General features: G+C 39.3%; 2 pseudogenes; both read left to right on the top strand.

The window, feature by feature from the left end:
• The first annotated feature begins 8,456 nt into the window (after window positions 1-8,456).
• LOC147368261 (olfactory receptor 7C2-like) lies at window positions 8,457-9,407 on the top strand (annotated as a pseudogene).
• A 13,671-nt stretch (window positions 9,408-23,078) lies between these two features.
• LOC147368260 (olfactory receptor 7A10-like) lies at window positions 23,079-23,862 on the top strand (annotated as a pseudogene).

Raw genomic sequence — 23,862 nt, 5'->3', positions numbered from 1 at the left:
AGTGAAGTCACTCAGTCGTGTCTGACTCCTAGTGACCCCATGGGCTGCAGCCTACCAGGCTCCTCTGTTCATGGGATTTGCCAGGCAAGAGTAATGGAGTGGGTTGCCATTGCCTTCTCCAATGTTCAAACTATGGCACAGTTAAACTCATTTCACATGTTAGCAAGGTAATGCTCAAAATCCTTCAAGCTAGGCTTCAACAGTACCTGAACCAAGAACTTCCAGATATACAAGCTGGATTTAGAAAAGGCAGAGGAACCAGAGATGAAATTACCAACATCTGTTAGATCATAGAAAAATCAATGGAATTCCAGAAAAACATCTACTTCTGCTTCATTGACTATGCTAAAGCCTTTGACTGTGTTGATCACAAAGCATTATGTAGAGGGTATATCTACCAAAAACAAACTTCAACTTGTTTATCTGAGAATGTGTTAATTCCTCCTTCTTTAAAAAGTAATTTGAGTTGAAATTCACATAACATAAAATTAACCATTTTAAGACAAACAGTTCAGTATCATTTAGAGCATTCAGAGTATTGTACAACTACCGTCTCAATCTAATTCTAAAACATTTTCATCATTTCATCAACATAAAATCATTTATACATTATAAGAACTGTTGCTCCCCATTACTTCCTTTTCTAACCCCTGAAAAAGTGCCCCATGTATGGCTCTATGTTTCTACAAATTATATGCAGTTTATATACAAGGAATCATACAATACACAGTCTTTGTGTTGATTATCCTTCACTTTCATAATATTTTGCCTTTTCATGCAAGTTGTATCATGGCTTAATTTGTTAATAGATAATATCCTTCATTTTTGAAGGATAGTTTTGCTGGATATAGTTTTGCTGATTAAGAGCTTTTCCCCTAGAACTTTAAATATAGCATCCCATTACCTTCTAAGTCTCACACTTCCCACTAGAAATCAACTCTTAATCTTACTAATATACTTCTTCTGTGAGAAGTCACTTCTCTTTTGCTGCTTTCAAGGTCCTCTCTGTCTTTCTCTTTTGTCAGTTTGATTACAATATGTCTCAGGATAGATCTCTTTAAGTTTATCCTGCTTAGAATATTTTGATCTTCCTGAACACACAGATTCATTTCTTTCATCAACTTTGGGAACTTTTCAGTCATTATTTTTTTAAACATTTGTTCTGCCACTTTCCCTCAACTACTCTTCTGGGACTCCCTTTATACATAAATTGTTGCATCCTCCTGGTTTCTTTTAATTCTTTGTACATGGCTCTCTTTAGCTCTCAGAGTATATTTAAGACAGTTTATATTTAAGTCTTTTTCTGACAAGCCCAGAGTCTCAAATTCAGATTCTACTATTTGATTTGTTCTTGTGAAAGAGTCAAACTTTCTCATTTCTATGCATGTATCATATTTATCCTCCTTATTGTTGAAAATTAAATATTGTGAATATTAAATTGTCACAATTTCAGAAATTGAGATATATTGCTGTTGTATTGTAGACTGTATTTGTTTGTTTGCTTAATGATTTTTATAAACTAAATTTTATAGACTATATTTTTTACTATATGGGATCACTAAAGTCTCTGTTCTGTTATCTTAATGATCAACTAATGATAGATTTCCTAAACTCTGGATCCAAATAAACTTTCTCAAACTTTATTGTTTGGCTGTGTGTGTGTGTGTGTGTGTGTGTGTGCACGCAAGCACATGCACATGCCTGTGTACAATTGGACTTCTTTTAATCCTCTGCTGAACATTTAATAATTATTTACCTTTGTCTTCACATGCTACTTGCCCAGAGCCTTGACTATTAGTCAGAGGTGAGAAATTAGGGTTGTTTTTTTTTTTTTTCCTGATCAGGCTTTCTGCCTAGTCTTTTAAATTCTAAATGATATGTGAATACTTTCATAGTCATACTTCCAAAGCATCTCCCTCTCCAGTCTTTCCTCCCAGAAATTTCAGCGTGCCTACTATTTGCCCCATTTTATATCTTCTGCCCCAGACACCAGGAGGCAAAGTAACTTGGAATCTCTCTTCGAAGTAAATTCTGCGAATCCTTTGAGAAGTCAAAAGAAAGGTCGAAACAGAAAGCCACATCTTTTGGTTTTCCATCACTAAGAATCCACACAGGGACTGTGGTGCCATCTGTAACACTGCTACTGACCCAAGAAGGGGATGTTGGGGAAATAATAAGTTCAATTATCAAAAAGTTTTCTAATCTGATTCCAGTTGCCTTTTTCTTAAGTGTTCACTTCTTTGCTCTGAACCGTCAGTAGTTTTTCATATTCATGAAGTTGATACTGACCATTTTCCCCAGTATTTTACGTGTTTTTGTGGAGTGTTAAGACATTAGAGTTTCCTGTAAAAGCAGAAAAGTTTGGAAAGGAGAGGACAGAGAGAATAGGAATTGAAATCAAAAGTATAACGAGTTTCAAGGAAGAAATGTTGACATGTCAAACATCAGAAGATAATTAAATGGATGATCATCAGATGAGGCTGCTAGTAGATTATTAGTGATATTAACAGGCACAAGTTAGTTGATATTAAAATGGGAAGCCAGATTATGGGAGAAAATAGATGAAAAAAATGTTTCAACTATAGGAAGTACCCAATGGTTCTAAAACTTGGGAATTCAGATCCACCATGAGCAGAATAGAAAACAGCACTTCCCTCATGAATGGAGAAAAGGAAGTAAAATCTAACAGACATGCAAGATCATATCTAAGCACCCTAAGTGATGGCCTGTTCCTATTTTCTGAAAATGTTTTGATATTGTTATGACTTTAAAAACAGTACCTTATGAATTAATAAAGATGGTGTTATCCTCTGGATTGTAATATCAACGAGGGTCTAATGGACTTGTTTTGACCTTGTAAAGCTATGGATATCTGCAGAGTCCTGCCTATATAGCCAGACATCCACCTCTTACCTTACCAAATTTCTCTCATTGCATGCCTGGAAACTTCTGTAGATCGCACCTTGAATAGTGTGAATAGAAGTCATTAGAAATGGTTTTGTTGGGAGTTGGGTATGTGCCAGTTCTTTGTTGACAACTCCAAGTCCAGATGCTTGGGACTCATGTGGTCCTGAACCATTTGCCACCATGTCTTTGATAGTCAAACAGATTTCAACTAAAATGTTGAGGAAATACTCATGAGAAAGGACACTAGAGACAAGACATATGGAGAAAAGAGCATCATGACTAAGGTGATGGGAAGGAGTATGCATATCTCAAAGCCAATGTGCTCCCATGGGTACAACCCTAGCAGAAAAAAAGCTCCTTTCTATTTTAGCTTCCTCACTCATGGGAACCAAATTTCTCCTAGAATAGAGTGACATGGAACAATTAACTTAATGAGAAGTTGTGAGAATTCAACCTCTGAAGCCCCAGAAATGGTAAATATGTCCCTTTCTCCTCTCACTACAGCTCCACAGTCCCAGGAAGGAGGAAGTTCAGCAGTGCCCTTTCAGAGAATGTATGCCTGATGTCACCTCCCTGCACTTCCTTGGAGCTGAGTTGACCATCCATCACCCAGGAAAGAAAGGACCAAGGAAACTAGAGACCCACTGAGGGTGTGCCATGGGAAACAGGTACGGAGACAGGCAGAATTCTCAGAGTATTAACATGGGTGGCACAAATGAGGATAACACAATGGTAAGAGTCCATTTGCTAAAACATTCTACACAATTCACATCCTGAGTCTCTTTCAATCTCTTTCAGCTTCCTCCTCTCTTTTGAAACCCAATTCTGAGAACATCTCACCATTCTAATGGGAACTGATGCTTTGGCTGCCAAAATGTCTCCAGAGGTTCTTATCCAACTATCTTAGACATTTTTAAGGAGCCGTTACAGGTTCCTATATTCTCCTCTATCAAAGATGCACCTTTATTCTTTCATCTATCAAATTTCATTAATTCATTCAAAAAAGAAACATTCCCTTGGGTTCCATATAGTTAACACTTGCAAATCAGTTTATACATCTTCTCACATTAAGTTAGTTAATGATTCTGGCTCTCAGTTTTAAATTTTGTAAAATGGGGATCATGGTACTATCCACTTCATAACATTAAGATGATTAAGTTCAAGGATAAAATGTATTTTTTTAATTTGTATTTATTTTTGGCTGTGTTAGGTCCACTGCTGCAAGGGCTTTTCTCTAGCTACAGCTTGTGTGGGCTACTGTCTAGGCATGGTGCACAGCTTCTCACTGCTGTGACTTCTCTTGTTATGGAGCACAGGCTTTAGGGCACTCTGGCTTCAGTGCCTGTGGCTCCAGGGCTCTAGAGCACAGGCTCAGGAATTGTGGCACAGGGGCTTAATTGCTCCTTAGCATGTGGGATCTTCCCCAATCAGAGATCGAACACATGTCTGCTCCACTGGCAGGCAGATTCTTTACTACAGAGCCACCAGGAAAGCCCAGGAGATAATGCCTTTTAAGTTCCTAAATTGTCCCTAACACTCTGTGATCATCTATACATATTAATCGTTATCACTGCATTACTGTAAACACATATTCATCCTTTTAAAAAAGTAGTGAAGTTCAGTGTCTGCCTGAGACAGTGGGTAGAATGGGTTAAGGAGGTCAAAAGATACAGATTTCCAGTTGTAAAATAAATCATGGGAATATAATGTACAGCATGGTGACTATAGTTAATAACACTGAATAGTATATTTGGAAGTTCCTATGCTAGTAAAGTAATGCTCAAAATTCTCCAAGCCAGGCTTCAGCAATATGTGAACCGTGAACTTCCTGATGTTCAAGCTGGTTTTAGAAAAGGCAGAGGAACCAGAGATCCAATTGCCAACATCTGCTGGATCATGGAAAAAGCAAGAGTTCCAGAAAAGCGTCTATTTCTGCTTTATTGACTATGCCAAAGTCTTTGACTGTGTGGATCACAATAAACTGTGGAAAATTCTGAAAGAGATGGGAATACCAGAACACCTGATCTGCCTCTTGAGAAATTTGTATGCAGATCAGGAAGCAACAGTTAGAACTGGACGTGGAACAACAGACTGGTTCCAAATAGGAAAAGGAGTTGGTCAAGGCTGTATATTGTCACCCTGTTTATTTAATTTATATGCAGAGTACATCATGAGAAACGCTGGACTGGAAGAAACACAAGCTGGAATCAAGATTGTCGGGAGAAATATCAATAACCTCATATATGCAGATGACACCACCCTTATGGCAGAAAGTGAAGAGGAACTAAAAAGCCTCTTGATGAAAGTGAAAGTGGAGAGTGAAAAAGTTGGCTTAAAGCTCAACATTCAGAAAACAAAGATCATGGCATCCGGTCCCACCACTTCATGGGAAATGATGGGGAAACAGTGGAACAGTGTCAGACTTTATTTTTCTGGGCTCCAAAATCACTACAGATGGTGACTGCAGCCATGAAATTAAAAGACGCTTACTCCTTGGAAGGAAAGTTATGACCAACCTAGATAGCATATTCAAAACCACAGACATTACTTTGCCAACAAAGGTTCGTCTACTCAAGGCTATGGTTTTTCCTGTGGTCATGATTGGATGTGAGAGTTGGACTGTGAAGAAGGCTGAGCGCCGAAGAATTGATGCCTTTGAACTGTGGTGTTGGAGAAGACTCTTGAGAGTCCCTTGGACTGCAAGGAGATCCAACTAGTCCATTCTGAAGGAGATCAGCCCTGGGATTTCTTTGGAAGGAATGATGCTAAAGCTGAAACTCCAGTACTTTGGCTACCTCATGCGAGGAGTTGACTCATTGGAAAAGACTCTGATGCTGGGAGGGATTGTGGGCAAGAGGAGAAGGGGATGACAGAGGATGAGATGGCTGAATGGCATCACTGACTCGATGGACGTGAGTCTCAGTGAACTCCAGGAGATGGTGATGGACAGGGAGGCCTGGCGTGCTGGCGATTCATGGGGTCGCAAAAGAGTCGGACACGACTGAGCAACTGATCTGATCTGATGAGACTAGATCTTAGAAGTTCTTATCACAAGAAAAAAATGTCATAATTATGTATGGAAATAGTTGTTAATTATACCTATTATGGTCATCAGTTTGCAGTATATACACATATCAATCATTATGCCATACACCTGAAACTAATATAATGTTATTTGCTAACTATACCTCAATACCGGAGAAGGCAATGGCACCCACTCCAGTACTCTTGCCTGGAGAACCCCATGGGCGGAGGAGCCTGGTAGGCTGCAGTCCATTGGGTCGCTAAGAGTCGGACAGGGCTGAGTAACTTCACTTTCACTTTTCACTTTCATGCATTGGAGAAGGGAATGGCAAGCCACTCAAGTGTTCTTGCCTGGAGAATCCCAGGGATGGCAGAGCCTGGTGGGCTGCCGCCTATGGGGTTGCACAGAGTCGGACATGACTGAAGTGACTTAGCAGCAGCATACCTCAATACAGGGCATCCCCGGTGACTCAGCAGTAAAGAATCCGCTAGCAGTGCAGGAGCCACAGGAGTCGGTGGTTTTAATCCCTGGGTTGAGAAGATCCACTAGGGGAGGAAAAGCCAACCAGTTCCATTATTCCTACAGGGATAATCCCATGGACTGAGAAGCCTGGCGGCCTACAGTCCATAGGGTCACAAAGAATCAGACATGACGGAAGTGACTTAGCAGACACACAGGAATTGTCATGATAATAAAAAGGGCTAAGGCTATTAAACATAGCACAGGTGCTCGACATTTGGTAATCCTCAATTTTTAGCTTATATAATAAATTTATCATTCTCATTTATTTTATATTTGTGGTTTCCAGTTCCTGTTCCAGATTTCTATTTTTGTTACTATTTGAAATGATTGTAATCTGTTTTTAAGAGATTTAACTATAATTATGAATGCTATTTTTTTCTCTCATACTCATTTTTTCTGCCTATTTTCATTTTTGAATAATTTGAGATTTACAGAAAAGTTACACAGGTAGGAAGTACAGAGATTTCCATAATGATGATAATGTTTTGGAACTAGATAGAAATGATTTTTGTAAAACATTACAATATATCAGCATCTGCAATTGAATGTCACCTTAACATAGCTATTGGTATTTACAAATTTGTGTTATATCCACTACCTTGTTAAAATTATATTCAGTGAAAGAGGTTTTCAGCTTTCAATTCATTATCAGAAACCAATCTATAATCTTCAAACAACAATTTCAGATCTCAAGGGTGTTAGTAAATAGTATTTGTGATTGTAAACTTTCTTTTTTTCTTCAATACTTAAAGGGGAATTCTTTTAATGTTTCTCTCACACATTTCCATGGTAATTTTGAAGGTAAGTTTTGATGTTCTAATTATTGATCTGTTATCCTACATGCTGAATTTACCAATCAATAAATTTATTTCTTAGAGATTTTCCATTTTTAATGAGGATTTACAAGTAATATCATCTTGCAAAGTTAGGTATTTTCTTCTATATGTGTCCGTTTTTCTCTTTCCTAATTTTAGGGATTTCTGTTCTTTCTCTTTCTTTTTATTGCTTTCATTAAGCATCTGATTTTCTCTATTTGACTTTTGTCAAAGAATTAGCACTGGAATTTATTTCTTGGTTGTAACATTTTTCTTCTTCTTCATTTATTAGCTCTGCTTTTAACTTAATTTTCTGCTTTATTTAGTTTTGTTTTGTAAAACTTAACTGCATCTTCAAATTTTAAAATGTTTTTCACTCTTGAGATAGAGTACCTGTTTGTTTATTTTTGAAAGAAATAGTAGGATAAAATGAATCTAGACTTTTGTTGCCAATCAAAGGTGATTCCTGTCCACAATTTAGTGTATCTTGTTACAGGTCATTTCCCCTTGGGTTTGTACAAGTATGTGTCTAATTATAAAGATCTGTATGCTGATTTAATTTCTCAAGGCCAGAAAAGCAAGTCAACTATCCTCTCATAGCAAGTGTTTGAAATTTTATTTTTCTTTCCACATGATGGAATTTTTCCTTCTTAATCTTTTTTGAAGAGGCATAAATTCTAGCAATGAAGACGGTATCCCTCATAAAGCAATAGTGGAAAGAATTTTTGTCTAACATTTATTGCCTTTTTACACTTTCTTTTATGAACCTTTAATATCCTATGTCTTTTTCTAAATTCATGCATTAATCTTTCTATGATTTACACTTAGGACTTTATAGATTAAATACATTAATTTTTATCAGTCAAAAAGATTATTTTTTATATCCTAATTCTTTCCATAGTATATTCTTATTTATAATTTTTCAACTTATGGTACAATTATTGATCTTTTCTCCCCTTATTTCTACCAAATACTTTTTATTCAGAGAGAGCTATTGAACCTAGGAACAGATTTTCCAAGTAGCAATGGCAACCACAATTTGTTACCAAATAGATCAAATTTTTAGCCCCAAATGAATGACATCTCCCTGGGTTTGGATTAAGGATATTTCTGTCATTCAAAGTAATTATTATCTGGAGTGAATTCTGTGTTTCTTTTCAGCTGATTCTGACAAACCCAGCAGCCACATGGAAATAAACCAAACAAGAAGCTTTCTCCTCCTGGGATTCACAGAGGACCCAGACCTGCAGCCTCTCTTCTTTGGGCTGTTTCTGTTCTTGTACCTGGTCACATTTGCTGGGAACCTGGCCATCATCCTGGCCATCATCTCAGACCCCCACCTCCACACCCCCATGTACTTCTTTCTCTCCAACCTGTCATTTGCAAATATCAATTTCACCTCCACCACCATCCCAAAGATGCTGTGGAACATCCAGACATAGAGCAAAGTTATCACTTATGAAGGCTGCATCATCCAGATATTTTTGTTCTTTGTATTTGGATGCTTGGACATTTTAATCCTGAGTGTGATGGCCTATGACCGCTTTGTGGCCATCTGTCACCCTCTGCACTATATGGTCATCATTAACCCTTGGGTCTGTGGGACACTGACTGTGGGTTCCTGGTGCCTCAGTGTCACAAGCTCCCTGCTTGAGACTGACTGTTTTGAGGCTGTCCTTCTGCATGAACATGAAGATCCCACACTTTTTTTGCAATCTTCTTAAAGTCCTGAAGTTCACATGTTCTGACACCCTCATCAATAACGTAGTGGTGTGTTTTGTGGCTATTATTCTAGGTGTTTTTCCTCTCTTTTGAATCCTCTTTTCTTACTCTCAGATTTTCTCCTCCATCCTTAGAATTTCATCAGCCAGGGGCAAGTATAAAGCTTTTTCCACCTGTGGATCTCACCTTTTTGTGATTTCTTTGTTTTATAGCACAGGCCTAGGGGTCTACCTCAGTTCTGCAGTCACTTCATCCTCTAGGACAATTCTGGTGGCCTCAGTGATGTACACTGTGGTCACCCCCATGATGAACACCTTCATCTACAGTCTGAGGAACAGAGACTGAAGGGGACCCTAGGGAGACTCCTCAGCAGGGCACCATCTCTCAATGATGGGATTGTTGTAGGACTCTCATAAGTAGCAAGGATCAAACCATTGGTAGGCATTTTTCACAGTCTTGGAAATATCTAAACATTAGTTTAATTTTTCTAGTTCTGTAATCACTATATCTTACTGTGCCTTAACTTTGACTATATTTAAAGATGGTGTATTATTTTTCTGGGGCTCTTATGACAAAGTACCATAAATCAATTGGCTTAAATAACAGAAATTTATTGTCTCACAGTTCTAGAGACTAAAATTCTGAAAACAAGGGGTAAGCAGGGTCCGTTCATCCTGAAGCTGTGATCAAAAACCTGTTGCATACCTAGCTTTTTTTAGTTTGCTTTCTGTAGTTTTCTAGTTTCATACAATTGTGGTCAAGGAAAATGCTTGATGTAATTTCTGTTCTCTTAAATTGATTGAGGGTGTTTTGTGACCTTGTATGTGATCTATCCTGGAGATCATTTCATCTCCATTGGATGTAATTTCCTCTAGACAGCAATTTAGTTCAATTGGCCTATTGTGTCATTTAGGCCCACTGATACCTTACTGATTTTCTATCTGGATGATCTTTCCATTGGTGGAACTAGGGTGTTAAAATTATCTGCTATTATTGTATTATTGCCAGTTTCTCCCTTCATGTATGTTAGTGTTTGCTTTAAATATATAGGTGCTCCTGTATTAGGTATGTGTATGCTAAAACTGTAATATCCTCATCTTGTAACAATCCCTTCATCATTATAGAATGCCCTTCTTTGTCTTTTGTTATAGCCTTTGTTTTAAACTCTATTATGTCTCACATGAGGAGAGCTACCCTGCATTCTTGTTTTTTGCATTTGCATTAACTATCTTTTCCATCCCCTCACTTTCAGTCTGTTTGTGTCTTTAGCCCTGAAGTGAGTTTTTGCAGGCAACTTACTGAAGGACATTTTTTTCCAACCAGCCACCCTAAGTTTTTTATTGGAACATTTAGTCCATTGATATGTAAATATTGATAGCTATGTACTTATTGCTATTTTGTTCCTTGTTTTCAAGTTGTTTTCATACTTGTTATCTCTTCATTTCTTCTATTTGTTTCTCCTGTGGTGACTTGATGAGTTTATTTAATAGTATACTTGGGTTCCTTCCTTTTTTTTTTAATTTAAATTTATTTATTTTAATTAGAGGCTAATTACTTTACAATATTCCTTTTTTATTTTTGTTTCTCTCCTACAGGTTTTTGGATTTGTGTTTACCATGAGTTCATATTTCTTCACTCATAATTATATCTACTTGAATAAGCTGATAGTCATTTAAGTTCAAACATATTTTAAATATTTACATTTTTATGCCCCACATGTTGTGTTTTTATGTCATATTTTACATATACATGCTTATCTCTTTACTGTCTATTATAGTCATCAGTTCAGTTCAGTTCAGTCATGCAGTTGTACCTGACTCTTTGCGACCCCATGAATTGCAGCACGCCAGGCCTCCCTGTCCATCACCAACTCCAAGAGTTCACTCAAACTCATGTTTATCGAGCTGGTGATGCCATCCAGCCATCTCATCCTCTGTCATCCCCTTCTCCTCCTGCCCACAATCCCTCCAAGCATCAGAGTCTTTTCCAATGAGTCAACTCTTCGCATGAGGTGGCCAAAGTATTGGAGTTTCAACTTCAGCATCAGTCCTTCCAATGAACACCCAGGACTGATCTCCTTTAGGATGGACTGGTTGGATCTCCTTGCAGTCCAAGGGACTCTCAAGAGTCTTCTCCAACACCACAGTTCAAAAGCATTAATTCTTCAGCACTCAGCTTTCTTCACAGTCCAACTTTCACATCCATACATGACCAATGGAAAAACCATAACCTTGACTACACAGACCTTTTTGGACAAAGTAATGTCTATGCCTTTCAATATGCTATCTAGGTTGGTCATAACTTTCCTTCAGAGAGTAAGTGTCTTTTAATTTCATGGCTACAATCACCATCTGCAGTGATTTTGGAGCCCCCCCAAAAAAATAAAGTCTGACACTGTTTCCAATGTTTCCCCATCTATCTGCCATGAAGTGATGGGATCAGATGCCATGATCTTCATTTTCTGAATGTTGAGCTTTAAGCCAACTTTCTCACTCTTCTCTTTCACTTTCATCAAGAGGCTTTTCAGTTCCTCTTCACTTTCTGCCATAAGGGTGGTGTCATCTGCATATCTGAGGTTATTGATATTTCTCCTCACAATCGAGATTCCAGCTTGTGCTTGTTCCAGCCAAGCATTTCTCATGATGTACTTTGCATATAAGTTAAATAAGCAGGGTGACAATATACAGCCTTGACGTACTCCTTTTCCTATATGGAACCAGTCTATTGTTCCATGTCCAGTTCTAACTGTTGCTTCCTGACCTGCATATAGGTTTCTCAAGAGGCAGGTCAGGTGGTCTGGTATTCCCATCTCTTTCAAAATTTTCCACAGTTTATTGTGATCCACACAGTCAAAGGCTTTGTCATAATCAATAAAACAGAAATAGATGTTTTTCTGGAATGCTTTTGCTTTTTCAATGATCCAGCAGATGTTGGCAATTTGATCTCTGGTTCCGCTGCCTTTTCTAAAACCAGCTTGAACTGTAAGTTCACAGTTCACGTACTGCTGAAGCCTGGCTTGGAAAATTTTGAGCATTACTTTACTAGCATGTGAGATGAGTGCAACTGTGTGGTAGTTTGAGCATTCTTTGGCATTGCCTTTCTTTGGGATTGGAATGAAAACTGACCTTTTCCAGTCCTGTGGCCACTGCTGAGTTTTCCAAATTTGCTGGCATATTGAGTGCAGCACTTTCAGAGCATCATCTTTCAGGATTTAAAATAGCTCAACTGGAATGCCATTACTGCCACTAGCTCTGTTCATAGTGATGCTTTCTAAGGCCCACTTGACTTCACATTCCAGGATGTCTGGCTCTAGGTGAGTGATCACACCATCATGATTATCTGGGTCGTGAAGCTCTTTTTTGTTGTTTTCCTCTATTTCTTTGTATTGATCATTGAGGAAGGCTTTCTTATCTCTTCTTGATATTCTTTGGAACTCTGCATTCAGATGCTTATATCTTTCCTTTTCTCCTTTGCTTTTCACTTCTCTTCTTTTCACACCTATTTGTAAGGCCTCCTCAGACAGCCATTTTACTTTTTCACATTTCTTTTCCATGGGGATGGTCTTGATCCCTGTCTCCTGTACAATGCCATCATAATTACTTTTAAATATCTTTGTCTTTTAATCTATGTACTGATTGTTTAAGTAATATTTAATCCTTACTATATATTTGCCTTTCCTAGTGGAATTTTCCCTTTCCTATAGATATTTCTTTTATATTTAGAGAAGACTACACCTTTTCTTTTAGGGTAGGTTTCCTATTGATGAAATATTTCCATTTTTGCTTGTCTGAGAACTTCTTTGTCTCTGCTTCTATTTTAAATGATGATCTTCCAGGGTAGGATATCCTCGGTTGCAGGATTTTGCCTTTCAGTATTTTGAATGTATCAGGTCACTCTCTTCTGGCCTGCAAAGTTTCTACAGATATATCAGTTGATATGGGGATTCCCTTATATATGACTCTGTTTTTCTCTTGCTGCCTTTAAAATTCTCTCTTTATCTATCTTTTCCCAGTTTGATTATAATATATCTTAGTGTAGGTCTGTTTGGCCTCATCTTGCTTTGATACCCACTGTGCTTCCTATACTTGGATACCTGTTTCTGAAGTTTGGGAAGGTTTTAGTCATAATTTCTTCAAATACCTTTTCAATACACTTCTCTCCCTCTTCATTTTCAATCCCTATAATGCAAATGTTGACACAATTGATATCATCCCAGAGATCTCATATGTTGCACTGTTCTTTTATTTCTTTTTGTTTGCTCTTATGATTAGATAATCTCCACTATTTTATCTTCCAAATCACTTATGCATTCTTCTGTGTCATTGAGTATGCCCTTCATTTCTTCTAGAGTGCTTTTTATTTTAGATATTAAATTATCTAGTTTTTATCGGGTCTTCTTTATACTTTTGCTGTTGTTCGATCACTCAGTCATGTCCAACTCTTTGTGACCCCATGGACTGCAGCATGCCGGACTTCCCTGTCCTTCACTGTCTTCTGGAGTTTGCTCAAGCTCATGTTCATTGAGTTGATGATGCCATCCAACCATTTCATCCCCTGTTGCCCCTTTTCCCTCCTGCCCTAAATCTTTCCCAGCATTAGGGTATTTTCCAATAAGGCTGCTCTTTGCATCAAGTGGCCAAAGTATTGGAGCTTCAGCTTTAGTATCTGCCCTTCCATTGACTACTTAGGGTTGATTTCCTTTAGGATTGACTGGTTTTATCTCCTTGCTGTCCAAGGGACTCTCAAGATTCTTCTCCAGCACCACAGTTCAAAAGCATCAGTTCTTTGGTGCTCAGCCCTTTTTACAGTCCCACTCCCACATCTGTACCTGACTACTGGAAAAACCATAGCTTTGGCTATACTGAGCTTTATATCTTTGGGTCTATGCTAAGTCATTTCATTCATGTCTGACTCTTTGAGACCCTACAGACTGTAGCTCACCAGGTTCCTCTGCCATGGCATTCTCCAGATAAGAATACTGAAGTGGGTTGCCATTTCCTCCTCTAGAGGATCTTCCAAGGGATTGAACCCACATCTCTTATGTCTTCTGCATTGGCTGGTGGGTTCTTTACCACTAGTGCCACCTGGGGACTTTTAGTTCCTTATTCAATTGATCTGTGTTTAGGTTAATTCTTTTCCCTCATTCATGTTTACTATCAATATATTTTTATCACAAATGTTTTGAATTCTTTGGTATATTTATTTCTGTTTCACTTATATTTTTTTAAATTTATATAGAGGCTTTTTCTTGCTCTTTCAAATGAGAACGCTGCTATTTAGTAGCTTCAGTCACATGTAACTCTGTGCGACCCTATGGACTGTAGCCCACAAGGCTCGACTTTCTGTGGAATTCTCCAGGAAAGAGTACCAGAACGGGTTTCCATTCCCTTCTCCAGGGGATCTTCCCAACCCAAGGATCAAACTCAGATCTCCTGCGTTGCAGGCAGATTCTTTACCACTGACCCACCAGGGAAGTGGAGAAGGCAATGGCACCCCATTCCAGTACTCTTGCCTGGAAAATCCCGTGGACGGAGGAGCCTGGTAGACTGCAGTCCACGGGATCGCTAAGAGTCAGACATGACAGAGCGACTTCACTTTCCACTTTCATGCATTGGAGAAGGAAATGGCAACCCACTCCAGTATTCTTGCCTGGAGAATCCCAGAGATGGGGGAGCCCAGTGGGCTGCCATCTATGGGGTCGCACAGAGTCGGACATGACCGAAGTGACTTAGCAGCAGCAGCAGCACCAGGGAACCCCTCATGAGAATAGTTCCTACTTATTTTAATTTTACTTAACTTTCTCTCTGTCTGTAATGAATTTCGGTGAAACAGTTACCTATTGTAATCTTAAAGGGCTTTTCGTATTTAGCAGTGTCTCTATGTAGATTGCTTACGTCCAATACCTTTGGTGGGATGGCTGGATTTGACATGGATGACAGTCATATCTTTCCATAGGCGGTGCTGGCTGTTATAACCTTGGTGATGGGAGAGCTAGATCCTGGTGTAGAGTGTGACATGGGTCTTCCTCTCTGCTTAGTGGCCATCACCATCCTGTTAGTGTCACATTGCTCCCAAGTTGATGGAGCAGAAGGCCTGTTCATCAGGCTAGGGCTGGCTCTGTTCTCTTTAAGTGTAAGTTTTCCTTCTTCACACACTGGGGCCTTTGTCTCAATAAAGGGGAATGCTGAAACAATAAGGGTTTGTGTGCTTATGGAGGTCCAATACTCTGCCTGTGTAGGCATCTTTGGATCCTCTCAGATGCAAGCCACAGTCACATCCTCTGCTTCAGCCACCCCAGATCTGTGCTAGGCTGTAGCATGGAGCAGTTGGGGCCAGAGCATTCACACAGCTTGGGTTGGGGTACACAGTGAAGTAGTCATGGAAATTCACAACCAATTTTATCAAATAACTTTAAAGGGAGCATAATCTATAAAATTTTGAATCATTGTTTATATGCCAGAAGCTAATATGATATTGTAAGTTAACTATAGTTCAATAAAAAATTTTAAACATGCAAATAAAAATACAGTGAAATAATTTGTCACAGTAATTATCTGATTGGTAGTGGTATGATGAATGATTTTGTCTTTTTTTTTTAATACTTTAAAAAATTCTATTAAAGCATGTTTACTTTTTGCTATCAGATTAACAATATAGGGACTTCCCTGGTGATTCAGTGGTTGAGAATCAGCCTTCCAATACAGGGGACACAGATTCAGTCCCTGATCTGAAAGCTAAGATCCTATGCACCACAACTAGAGAGCTATACACCACAACTACTGAGCCCATGTGTTCTAGAGCCCATGCTCTGCAACAAGGGAAATCTCTGCACACTGTGACTACAGAAAAGCCAGTGTGCCCCCAGGAAGACCCAGCACAGCCAAAAAGAGGGTGGGGGAGTAATTATATATGTTATGAATTAAATGAAACTATCAAAACATAAGACATCACAAAAAAATGAATTGAGAAACTTAAATTCAATTTCTAAAAAAAATATTGAATAATTGTCCGTATTACATATATTAATACGTTCATAGCTATGGTAACAAATTATCACAATAGGGATTGAAATAAAAAATATTTTGCTCTTACAATTGAAGATCAGAAAGTAAATATCTCAGTGAGCTAAAGTCAACATGCCTTCATGGTCTCTGAGGAGAATCTGATTCATTTCCTTTTCTAGTTTCTAGTGGCCACAAGAATTTCTTGACTCATAGGCCTTTCTCCAGCTTCAAAGACAGCTGCTGCTGCTAAGTCACTTCAGTCATGTCTGACTCTGTGCAACCCCATGCATGGCAGCCACCAGGCTCCCCTGTCCCTGGGATTCTCCAGACAAGAATACTGGAGTGGGTTGCCATTGCCTTCTCTGCAAAGTCAGCAATGTAACATTTTCAAATCTTTCTCTGATTTCAATCTGTTTGTCTTCTTCTTCTACAGAAACAGGTTCATTGTGATTACATTAGTCTCTTCCAGATAATCATAGTCAATCTTCTTATCTTAAAGTCACTGATTAGCAACCTTCCTCCATCTGCTACCATAATCCCCTCTTCCTATGTAAAATAATATAATCAAAGGTTCTGGGGATTAGGATGTAGTCATCATTTGGAGGCCATTACTCTGATCATCAAACGTAATTTTCATAGGCCTATTGTTTGCTGTCACTTAAGGTCCAAGCTGGTTTTAGAAAAAGCAGAGGAACCAGAGATCCAATTACCAACATACGCTGGATCATCGAAAAAGCAAAAGCATTCCAGAAAAACATCTATTTCTGCTTTATTGACTATGCCAAAACCTTTGACTATGTGGATCACAATAAACTGGAAAAATCTGAAAGAGATGGGGATACCAGACCACCTGACCTGCCTCTTGAGAAATCCGTATGCAGGTCAGGAAGCAACAGTTAGAACTGGACATGGAACAACAGACTGGTTCCAAACAGGAAAAGGAGTATGTCAAGTCTGTATATTGTCACCCTGCTTATTTAACTTATATGCAGAATACATCATGAGAAACGCTGGGGTGGAAAAAGCACAAGCTGGAATCAAGATTTCCGGGAGAACTATCAATAACCTCAGATATGCAGATGACACCACCCTTATGACAGAAAGTGAAGAAGCCCTAAAGAACCTCTTGATGAAAGTGAAAGAGGAGAGTGAAAAAGTTGGCTTAAAGCTCAACATTCAGAAAACTATGATCATGGCATCTGGTCCCATCACTTCATAGCAAATAGATGGGAAAACAGTGGAAACAGTGTCAGACTTTATGTTTCTGGGCTCCAAAATCAAAGCAAATGGTGACTGCAGCCATGAAATTAAAAGACGCTTACTCCTAGGAAGGAAAGTTATGAACAACCTATATAGCATATTAAAAAGCAGAGACATTACTTTACCAACAAAGGTCTGTCTAGTCAAGGCTATGGTTTTTCCAGTGGTCATGTATGGATGTGAGAGTTGGACTATAAGAAAGCTAAGCACTGAAGAATTGATGCTTTTGAACTGTGGTGTTGGAGAAGACTCTTGCAAGTCCCTTGGACTGCAAGGAAATCCAACCAGTCCATCCTAAAGGAAATCAGTCCTGAATATTCATTGTAAGAACTGATGTTGAAGCTGCAACTCCAATACTTTGGCCACCTGATGTGAAGAGTTGACTCACTGGAAAAGACCCTGATGCTAGGAAGATTGAAGGCAGGAGGCGAAGGGGACGACAGAGGATAAGATAGTTGGACGGCATCACTGACTCAATGAACATGAGTTTGAGTAAACTCCAGGAGTTGATTATGGACAGGGAGGCCTGGCGTGCTGCAGTCCATGGGGTCGCAAAATGCTGGACACAACTGAGCAAGTAACAGTTACTTACTTATTTACTTAAGGACCATAAGGTGTTTCCCAGGTGGCTAAGTGGGAAATAATCCACCTATGATGCAGGAGATAATAGATGTGGGTGCCATTTCTGGGCCAGAAAGATGCCCTGGAGAAGGAAATGGCAATCCACTTCAGTATCCCATGGACAGAGGAGCCTGGCAGGCTACAGTCGATAGGGTCCCAAAAGAGTCAGACATGACTTAGCAACTAAACAATAAAGGATTGTAAATAAAAGAAACACAAAATGTATTATAGCCTCTTAATGATGAAAAACATTCTTTTGAAATTACATGCCAAGACAATTTTTGGTGCAAAGGAACCTACAACTACCTACTCCAGACTCTAATACAGGACCACAGCCTTGCTAGTCAAAGAATAATCCACAGACCAAGACATGCATGCATTAGCAATGTTACCCAGAACCTTGTTGAAAATTCAGAACCTCAGGACAACCAGGACCTGTTGAATCAGGATCTGATTTAGTACTAGAATCCTAGGGGATTCTTATGTACAATGTGTAGAAGTGTTGGCCTAGAATAGGCTTTCTCATCTTCTCACTATTGGCATTTGTGGCATGATAATTATTTGTATTTGGTGCTATCCTGTACATTGTAGATGTTTGGGTGAAAGTGAAAGTGTTAGTTGCTCAGGCATGCCCAACTCTTTGCAGTCTCATGGACTGTGACCAACCATGCTCCTCTGTCCATGGTATTTCCCAGTCAAGAATACTGAAGTAGGTTGCCATTTCCTTCTACAGGGAATCTTCCCAACCCAGGGATAGAACTTGCATCTCCTGCTTGGCAGGTAGATTTGTTACCACTAAGCCACCTGGAAAAGTCCCCCTCCCCACAATGGTGTTCTAGCAAAAGAACACAGTTTTCTCCCTTATTGAAGAAGAAATAGTAATTTACTGGATATATCAGGTGCTGTATTCTCATAGCATGGCAGTTATGTTATGGCTCTTGAGACTCAAAGGATCTAGTCAAGACAAATTCCTCAGGCTTAGATTTGGAAGAAATATTGAGGGTTGTAAAAACTTTCAATTTTAGAATTCTGGGAGATAGGAGAGTTAGTAGAGAAGTAACAAGTATTGAATACACCTGATGTTTAACCTGGACTCTTGGGAACAGCGAATCAGCAGGTGGAGGGGGCAGGAGGTTGGAGGGGGGGGGGTGGGGGGGAATCCATTGTTTCCAAACAGGTTCACCTGAGGAAATGATGTAGTCAACATTCAAGCAATAATGGAAAATGTGATAAAGAGGTATAATGAACAGATACAGAACATATACAGAGCTATAAATATCTCCACTACTGCAAGATCTAAGCATGTTAAATCTTGAGCTGCAGCAGGGATGCTTTTTGCATTTGGACTCCTAAGTCTGGCTCAGGGACCAATGCATCACTCTTTCCTTCTTTCTTGTGAGGAGACAGAGCTTCGGCCTCCACCATCAACCATCCAGGGAGGAACTTTGAACTTCCACACAGAGACCTTCCAATCTGCCTTTTCATCCAGGTGAGTCCAAGAGCCCCATAGACACTGGAGGAGAAAGCTGGAGAGAATGAAACCCAAGATGTACCTGAGGTCACCTGAGAACACAAACAGCTGACCCAGAGCCAAGAAAACTCCATGTTTGTTTTCTTGTTTGATTTATTAATTCATAATCAATTTATTAAATATTTTTAAATGACAGATATCTGTTGGATTCAGCAATTCAAGGATTGCTGTTGACAACTAAGTAATGGGAATGAAAATCTAGTTGGATGAGACTCAGGAAAAAATGGGGAGCCCAGTGGTATCATTAAAATTTGAACATTTCCAAGAAGTTTATTGCAGTTTAGGGGAGTAGGAAAATAAACTATTTGGTCAGGAGAGGTTTGCAGTGAAGTAATTGTTTTTTCTGAAATTTTTAAGATGAGGTGTATTTGAGCTTGTTCTGTATTCATTAGGAGGATCCAGATCAATAGAAGTATCTACTACCTGAAAACTACACTTCTTGAGACACATATATTACCGAATCTTCTTTCATACTGAGTATTCATTAGGGAAATATGCTTTTAAAATACAAACAGACATATGATAAACCGTTTATCTTTGCAATTATTTCATTACCTGAAAAGCTAAATTTATTTGCAGTTTTTATTAGCCATTTGCTATCTCTGTTGCTAATTGTCTATGCATGTTTTGCTTTACCTACTGGTGTCTGGATGTTTTTATTCTTTTTTGTTCTGCTATATCATTTTCTTTACAATTTATTTCATCTCCAGCTCAGAAAGGAAAGGAATTGCACTACAGCATGTGGAAGACCAGGAGAATGAGGTGTATTTTTAATACTTTGTCAATTCTTCTTGCTGAAAACAGAGAAATATGTAGCTTTTTTCTCCCTATTTTCCCCCTCCCCTACACAAGTGTGTCAGCCACCATTTCTGTGGCACTATTTCACCCAAACTGCTCTTAGCTATAACTAGTTCAACTAATCTGGATTCCCTATTCCAGTCTCTATATTCATGGCGGGGCGGGAGGGGGGAACGGTTTGCATTCTTCTAAACAAAGAATTACAATTTTTACAGAAGCTTCCTATTAATATTTGCCATTTAAATCTTATATGTGTGTAGTGTATAATGTGTTTGCTGTGTTATGTGAGAGTTTAAAAACTGTGAGTGATCAAAGTTATCAGTCGGTCACATTTTGTCCTCCCTCTCATTGCTTTTCACACACACAAAGTTCTTCAACATCCTTAGAAATAAGAAACCACCTTTTCTATAAATTGCCATCTTATTTCCCATTTTCACCTAGTACTACAATTGCCTTTTGTGACTAGATCAATTTTGTAAATAACATTTTCTGCCCTCTTGTGGAACATGTGTTTCTGCACTCAAATATTTCTTCTATCTTTTTCATAAGGATGGTTGAATCTATTTATGCTTTAAAAAAAAGAAAAGTGAAAGTCAGTTAGTGCGGGGAGCGAGCTCCGCCCCTGGCAAAGGTCTTGAGGAAGGAGGCTTGGCATATGCAAAGGCGGGATCAAGCCTCAGGAGTCTCCCTGGAAATTCTCGAGCATCTACCCCCAAAACCAGAGTCTGCCTACTTTCTGCTTTGTGCTTTCACCTACACCTCTGACTTTATGGGGGGCTGGCCCCCACTACCTCTCTCTGAAAAAAGAGTTAGCTTACAGCTCCAGTTAATAATTCCTGGGTGTGACAGTGTTTCAACCTACAAACTCCTTTGAAAATCCTCTAGCCTGCCTGAATAGGTTTTTCCGGCCACATGTGATTGTTCAGAGCCTCCCAACTGTGAGAGGCAGGAGATGTTCTAAACTGTCTAAACACAGATTCCTTTGAGTAGTTAAAAGATTGATTAGAAATTGTTTTGATGAAGGGATTTTCACTTGTTGGGCCAATGTTTGCTGCTAAGTTTCCATATCCCTTACCTGCTGTGTCCCTGGCAGTGTATTGATTAATATAATTGGTGTAAGTAGTAGCTTTAATGTTTGTATCCTGGGACCCTTGAGTTAATTCTTTTTCTTGTTATAGCCCACCACACCTTTGCTCTGTAGGAATGCAACTTTATCTAATGCTTTTTGGAGGCTGGCGCCTGACTTTAGAATAATCACCTTTAGAGAAAAATAAGTTTCTTAAAATGTTAACAGGCCTCCGGGCCAGAAGATGATGCAAATCACCTAAACTTTTGCATATGATAAGTTTGCAGGAAGAAAGCCTGGCTTACTGCATGACTCTACCCCTTCCCCCATTATCCTCTATGCATAACTTAAGGTATAAAAACTACTTTGGAAAATAAACTGCGGACCTTGTTCACCGAAACATGGTCTCCCCATGTCGTTCTTTCTCTCACCTTCTGGCTGAATTATTCAGCCTCTTTTCTCCACTGAATTTCCTCACTGAGCTATCCTTATTCTATTACTCTTTATATCCTTAATTAAAGTTTAATTAAGCAGTTGTTTCCTGATCCTCGCCGACGCCGTCCCCGCTTCGAATTCCCTGGATCCACCGGAGCTGGACCCCGGCAAGTTAGTCATTTTTGACTCTTTGCAGCCCCATGGACTATAGCCCACAAGGTTCCTCTGTTCATGGCATTTCCCGGGCAAGAATACTTGATCAGGTTGCCATATCCTATCCTACTCCAGGGGACCTTCTTGACTGAGGGAACAAACCTGCATCTCCTGCATGGCAGGCAGATTATCACTGTGCTACCTGACAAGCCCATTAATAGTGAACAAAGCATGAAGTCCCTGTCCATTTAGAGCTAATATTTTAGTGGAGAAAGATTACAGTAAAATAAATTCATGTATGACCAAGTGTCCTCAGATATAAATTAAATGAAGGAAAAGGTAGGTTTTGTGGCATGTAGGACTTTATAGAGCATATTATGGGGAGGTCTTTGCATGTGGGAAGAGAATCTGAAACAGGAGTAGTGTGGACCCACTGGATTTGTCAAAAGGAGATCAAAACTGAAAGGCCAAGAATAACAAAGAAAGATGCCACATAAGAAAAGTAAGAAAAGCTCCAGTCTTAGTCACTCATAAAAATTGAGTCAGTGGTCTGATGTAGATACAATAATTAAGAAAGTGGAGGAAAAAAGTGCAGTCAGTGTGTGGTCCCTTGAGTCTGAACACACTGTTGCCTGTTCTCTCTGCAACTTGCCTCTTTCGTTGAACTCTTTATTCACATTCTTCTTCCATCAGCAGAAACTTATCTTCTTCAAAAACAATTCTTCCATTTAATTCAAGGGATTAAAAAAATTTCAGATTGTGTCCCAGAGCACAACATGCTTTTTACATGTGATCCAGCATATGTACACAGGCAAGCAAGAAATTCGCACACATGCACATTGCATGCACATTCGAACACACACGTACAGACATATCTGAACAAAAAGAACAACAACAACAACAACAAAAAACCCTTGCTATGTATGATGCACACTGATATTTTCTTTTGTGTTTTATATATTCTATTTTATCTTATTCTTACAAACCACATAGTTGACAAACTGATCGTGTTACTTTTTGTCTCCTGGCAGTCACCTCTTCCACATGGAACCAGGGAATGCTACACGAATTTCAAAATTTCTTCTTCTGGGAATTTCAAAGGAACCAGAATGGCAGCCTCTCTTATTTTGGACATTTCCTCTCCATGGATCTGATCACTGTATTTGGAAACCTGCTCATCGTCCTAGCTGTCAGCCCAGACTTCCACCTCCACACCCTCATGTACTTCTTCCCCTCCAACCTGTCTTTTGTAGACATCTGTGTCACTTCCACCACCACCCCAAAGATGCTGTAGAACATCCAGAACCAGAGCAAACTTATAGCCTATGAAGGCTGCATCACCCAGATGTATTTTTTCATGCTCTTTGCAGGGTTGGACATCTTTCTCCTGACAGTGATGGCCTATGACTGCTTCATGGCCATCTGTCACCCCCTGAACTACACAGTCATCATGAACCCTCAGCTCTGTGGATTGCTGGTCCTGGTGTCCTGGATGATGAGTGTACTGAATTCCTTGCTACTAAGCTTACTGATGTTGTGGCTGTCCTTCTGTAGAATCCTGGAGACCCCCCGTTTTTTCTGTGAACTCAATCAGGTGGTCCTACTTGTCTGTTCTGACGTGTATCTCAATGACATAGTGATGTATTTTGCAGCTGCCATTTTTGATGGTGTTTCCCTCACTGGTATCCTGTACTCTTACTCTAAGATAGTTTCTGCCATACATGGAATCTCATCAGCTCAGGGGAAGTATAAGGCATTTTCCACCTGTGCATCTCATCTCTCAGTGGCCTCCTTATTTTATTGTACAGCCTTAGGAGCGTACCTTAGCTCTGCTGCTACAAACAGCTCACACTCAAGTACAATTGTACACTGTGGTTACATCCATACTGAATCCCTTCATCTACAGCCTGAGGAACAAAGACATAAACAGGGCTCTGAAAAGAAGCATTGGGATGGCTGCTATAAAAGGGGCAATTGTCCTTGGGCCCAAGAAGTGCCCATAA

This window comes from Bos grunniens, chromosome 7, assembly GCF_055505025.1.
Source record: "Bos grunniens cultivar Pamir isolate PY7600 chromosome 7, Bosgru_T2T1.0, whole genome shotgun sequence".
Lineage (NCBI taxonomy): Eukaryota > Metazoa > Chordata > Mammalia > Artiodactyla > Bovidae > Bos > Bos grunniens.
Note: the sequence above shows the minus strand (reverse complement) of the source record. Positions and strands in the feature narration are given on the sequence as shown.